The sequence below is a fragment of the Pterocles gutturalis genome, unplaced genomic scaffold (assembly GCF_000699245.1).
Source record: "Pterocles gutturalis isolate BGI_N339 unplaced genomic scaffold, ASM69924v1 scaffold10511, whole genome shotgun sequence".
Lineage (NCBI taxonomy): Eukaryota > Metazoa > Chordata > Aves > Pterocliformes > Pteroclidae > Pterocles > Pterocles gutturalis.
In genome coordinates this window covers 4,526-10,602 of record NW_010105496.1, presented here as the reverse complement: position 1 = coordinate 10,602, position 6,077 = coordinate 4,526, and positions in this window count along the sequence as shown.

Genomic DNA, 6,077 nt, shown 5'->3' with positions numbered 1-6,077 from the left:
ATTACAGGATGCTAAGATCATCTTCATACACGGTGATGCAATATTTCACTGTCATTCCATCAGGAGCCTCTATCCTATAGCAATAAATAACAGTACAGATATGTTTCTAATATACAGTACAGCTACTTGTACTGCTTTCTGAATACTTGAAGAAAATGGTATTATAAATAAGCCTATTAGCTATACCTTTTTACAATCTTGCAGTTTGTGGCAACTAAAGGAGCACATGGAGGCGATGAATGGTGGGATGGTAATAAGACTTCGAGTGTATGAATGACTTGGTTTAAATGGTTTTTTTTGTCATTGAAGAAGGTACAAAAGCACTGACCGGATGATTAAGCATAATTTAATCTCCACTGTGATAAAACTTAAGCAATAAACATGGATTTAATAGAGAAATTCTGTTGTTGGAAGTATATTTTTATTGAAATGAATGCTATGTATTATAAAGTGCCCTCTGGGTGTGTGTGTGTATACATGTGTATGCCTATTAGGATTTACAAATTCTTTGTTCTCAGTATATGCCACGATGCATGGTACATACTCAGAATCAAAAATTATATTTTTTTGAACATAGATCTGTTGCCTATAGAAGTGTTCGATGAATTGAAAGACCGAATGCCTAACCAGAGTTCTTTTCTTAGGCAGTTTGTTTTTTGGTTTGCTGTTTGTGTGTTTTTTGTTTTTGTTTTTTGTTTGGTTTTTTTTTTTTTTAGTTTCCATAAACATTCCTGGTAAAGTGTGTTTTTCTGCACCTTTTAAATTATACTCATTTCTTAGAAAGCAAAACAAAAAAAGACTTTTTGCAGTGATAGTAGATGAGATGACTGATTTTAAATATAGACATCCTTCAATTCAGTTGCATAAAGAGAAACTTGCTGCATTATTAATTTTTTTACCAAACTTCTAGATAGAGCTGATCCACCTAAACTATAGAAATACCCATTTTCTTCAACGTTACTTTCTTGTAAGTTCAAATATGATCTGGTTTTGTAGGTAGTTTTCATTTCTGCCCCCCCTGCAGTAATACAGGAACCTGTACTAGATGAAATGGGTGGATAATGCCACTGGTTTGGGGGGAAACATTTCTGCAAAACACGTCTGACAGGAGAAGAGTAAAACTGGTGCAAAAAGAGTCACTTGTGAGCTGTTGCTGGAGCAGGTGTGCAGAAGTCCCCAGGCAGTGCAGCACAGCTGTGTAACTTGCAGCCCTCATGCATCTTTCTAAATGGGCTTTGCTGCTCTCCCAAATACTGTGTGTATAAAAAAAAAAAAAAGGTAATTGGAGCAACTGATATGATAAAACAATTTGTGGGCAAAACTAGCAGCCAAGAAATAGGAGCAATAAGAACTATAGAAGACACATGCCACTTGGCATAAATATTTTCAAAGAAGCTTGAGACTTGGGCACTTGCCATAGGTTTTGGTATTCTGCCTTCTTACTGCCTCTTAATAGCTCAAGGATTCAAGAAGAAAGCAGCTATAAAAGTAAGACAGTTTAATTATCACATGCAGAAATAGGTTCTGGAGATGGTTATCAAGTATTCAGAGTTTGAGGAAATCAATAAATGTGCTAGCAGTTTTTTCTTACACCCCAAATCACTTGCAAAATCAGGTTTTTTTTTTTAAATACTATTCTGTGTTAATCTTTTTGATGTTCTTGAAAGATACCACCTTTCATGAAGTTGATTACATTCTCATTTTATCCTCTTGCATGGTAAGTGTGCTGTATTTGCTGTGGTTAGTCTGCTCTCTACACTTGTAGCAAAGAGACCCAATTAAAATATTAGTACGTGCATGCATACATTTAAGCAAAATATTAGCCCCCTTATTTCCAGGGTGCTGTTTTTCCACTTAATTTGTGTAGGTGCCTATAAGTAGATTTATGAAACTTAATACATGTGCACATGCATTGAGTCCAACTGTACAACAAACACTGCTGAGTCCACTGCTAAACCATGTCCCTAAGCACCACATCTACACATCTTTTAAATACGTCCAGGGGCGGTGACTCCACCACTTCCCTGGGCAGCCTGGTCCAATGCTTGATGACACTTTCAGTGAATAAATTTTTCCTAATATCCAAACTAAACCTCCCCTGGTGCAACTCGGGGCCATTTTCTCTTGTCCTATCACTTTTTACTTGGGAAAAGGGACAGATAGCCACTTAAGCACCTTTAATAAATTTGGGGGTTTTTTTGTGTCTTGACAAATGTATCCTATTTGCTTTGCTGTACAGCAGTAGAGATAGGTAGTGGCCAACCAGTATGACAGGTGTCATTCTTCTTTCCTGTGACATAATTTTTGACATAAAGATATTGTAGTTCTTCCTGCAATAAGGTCACACAACCTTTTTTAAGACGTGGTTTTATTTGGGGGTGGGATGTGTGTTTAAAAATAGATAAAACAAATCCCATACTTTACAAGAAACTGCCTGTGTTAGCTTGTGTATTGGGATAGTACTGTCAAACACTTCCATTTGTGGTTCCCTGGAATAGTAGTAGTCTCTGATTTCCGAGAAAGAAGGCAGTGCCTTCTTGGAAGGTTCAATTCTGTAAATATAAGAGAACAGTCTCTGGAGTTGTGTTGCTGCTCTTTATAGTCCCGGTGTCCATGTGTTACAGAACAAAGGTGAAGGCTACCCTATTGCACTTACGATTTGAAGAACAGTGTTCAATTTTTATTGACAGTTCACAAACAGGATGAAAGATTAGGAGGAAGATCTTGTGATGGGAACAAGAGGGGAGGAGGGGTTTTCCTCGGGGAAATTTCATGTTTGCCTTCTGTGAATTGTTTATTACGGAGCTGTATAAAGAAAACCAAATAATACTTTATTATTATTTCAGTCCATTCCAGGTAGAAGAGAGATAGCTATATTGAGGAAGACCATAACTGCTTCCTTTCATTTGGATAATTAAAACATTTTACTCAGGAATGCAGAAAAATAACTCCAAACAAAACCACCACCACCAAATCCCCCCATGTTGGTACCTGTTCCAAATCGGCACTGTGGACAATGATGGGAAAGTGTCACTTTGTCATAGCAGGCAAATGGTCCTGTAGTACAGGACAAAGATGCTAGAGTGCTGGTGCTCAGCCAGCACTGAAATCGGCCAGATTGTTGAAGGTATGTAAAAAAGGCATGTTTAAAAATACATGTGTAACTCCAGACTGCATACCGAGTCACGGTACTGAGGTTTTACCTATTTGATCACTATTGTTTATTATGCATTGATCAGAGAAGATGGTCGTAAAAGAAACAGAATTAATTTTCCAAGACAGCCTTTTGTCATTGTTTGGTAAATACCCCAAACCGGTTGAGGCTTATTTTATCCTAATGCAAATTATACCTTTCAGTTGTATAAAACTGATTCATCTAGGGGTGTGGGTGTGTTTGCTTTTTTAAACAAAAAACAAACAATGCTAAATGTTATTTACTTCATTGAAAAATAACAAAAATTGGAGCATGTCTGTGTTGGTATTCTCAGTTAGCCTGTAATGAGACTAAAATTGGCTAGAAATACCGTATCTCACATATGTTGAGGGGACAGAAGCTTGAACAATAGTTGGGGAAACCTCAGAGTATTTGCTGGAAGTTACTGTCTTCTTCATATGTTGCTTGTGGCTAAGAGGATACATTAGGTTTGTATTATTTAGGTATTATATACGAGCTAGAAAAAATTGAGTGATGGGAATGCTGAAACTTCCTTGGGATGTCATTGTGAGCCAGTTGAGGAACTGATCCTTACAAGAACAGCACTGAACATTTCAGCATGAATTGGGGAAATCTGGATTGAAGGATCTATTGATTAAAGTGTGTCAACTGGTGCTTGAACCATGAACAGCAGCCTTCAATGAGATTAGTGGTGCTGTCATGAAAGTACTGGTCTTTGAAAAATACAGACAAAAGCATCAGCTTGCAAACAGAGTGTAATTGCACTGTGTGGAGCATTAATTGGCTTCTTAATGTTAGTGTGATTATGTGTTAATGAAATAATTGTATGCCTAGGTGTAAGAACTGAGACTGGTGAGGAGCCATTACTAAAGCGAGAAACAACATAGACTGTAACTTTGCAAATGAGCATTTAGATTTTTAGCAGTCAAGTATCTAATCCACGCTTGTTTTTCACACATCTACCCTGGTGCTCAGGGCACTCTTTTCTGTAGTACTCAGTTTATGACGCCATCGTCAACTTGCAAAATGAGCGTTCAGGTAGTGTCTTCATCTCACTGTAAGATTTATCTGATTCTTTCAGTGGATGCGTCCTGCCATCTGTTGAGTTTGCTGCCTAACCACCACCTTTATTTTGATGATTCACCTCAAACTCTTTTGCTAGCCCTTTGCTCTTGTGTTGAGTCTCTCTTCTATCTACAGGATGTGCCCAATATCCAGCAGTCCAAAGCGTGGACTTGTTCCCAGTACTACCCCATTTCACTGTTGCAGAAGCAACTAAAAACAACTCTTAACAAAGTTTTGCCTTCTTCAGGGCATTTCTCTAGAGCAGATTTGGAGACCTTTCACTGATGTGGTTCTCGAGAGAGAAGAAATAATTTTGTATGTTGGTCTATAAGGAGGTTTTGCATAAGGCTATCAAATGAATTAACACATGCAGATGCCTGATTATGCTTTGTCAAGCTTAGATTCTGTTGCAGATACACAGTTTAAACTGTCTTTATGTTCCTTCTTGTAGTTTTCCATGAGTGTTACTAAAACAATTTTAAATGCCAAGATACTTATAGCAGCAAACCCTCGAGCAAATGTCCCAGCTACACCGCAGTCGTAGCCGCAGGTGTGGGATTCCTGTCGCCTTTCTTCTTTCTCTTATGGATGGGGAGAGAGAATTTGGCCCAAATTCATTACAAATTAGGAAGATCTCAATAAATTTGCATATAGACATTCCAGACTTAAGAGACTGGAATACATCTCACCATTGGTGCATTTTTATGGAAAAAAAAAAATATTGCCAGATGTCATAAAACTGGGAAGCTGCTTACAAGGACTGTGAGATAATGTAGCTAAATACATAGGTTCAGACAGTTTCCTCCTTTTAGAGAAATCTTTCATTACGGGAAACAAATTGGTGAAGATAGTATTAGGAAACTATGAAGGGGTGGCAGTGAGAATGAAATGTTTCTTTTGAAATCAGGAAGAACAACTTGTCCTGCTTTGCCTGACACAGCATAGCACTGACTGGGCTGTGCAGTGTAAAGGGTAACTTGGGAGAGATACAGGCAGCATTTTATGTGTTTATCAGTACCTGTGTTATAAGAAAATGCAGAATTATATCAGTTGCTCAAAACCAGGAAGGGCAAAGGTTACGTAGGAACTGCTGACCGTGCTTAGTAACTTGGGCATAAAGTATGAGAGAGGAAACTTTGAACAAGGTTGTGGTTTGAGATCAGCTGCAAGCAGTCGGTGTAAGAGTGTTCAGCATCCTCTTGGATGTCTTTCTGCGTGTATCAGCCCCACACACAGGGATAAATCAACACAAGTAAACTGATAAGGAGTTTCTCCGATTTCCTTGGGTTTTGGCCATTCTCAACAGATGAAATGAACAAAAGATAGTCCCAGAAGTGGACAAGGAGAGGAATGGAAATTGTTCAGCTTGAGGAAAAATAAGAGGTGTAAAAAAAAAAAATTGTATTGCGCCAGCATGAGGCTGAAGTAACTACTGCCTCAACAGAATTGTAATGTGAAAAACCTCGTGTAATGAAAGGATCTAAAATAATAGTACATGAAAGTAGAACTCAACTCACCAGCCTGACTTTCCCAATGAAAATAACACTCACGAAAATTAAAGAGTGGCACATTTAAAACTGATTCATGAAAATAAAATACTGTGTTGCATAATGTGCAATTCATCTGAGCTGTTGCTGTGTTGCCATTTAAGGCTTCAGCAATGATTGGGAATGACAGAATGGTTTGGGTTGGAAGGGACCTTTAAAGGTCATCTACTTGAACTTCCTGGCCATGGGCCAAGGCCAGGCTGGATGAGGCTTTGATCAACCTGGTCTAGTGGAAGGTGTCCCTGCATGTGGCAGGGGGTTGGAACTCGGTGGTTTTTAATGTGGCTTCC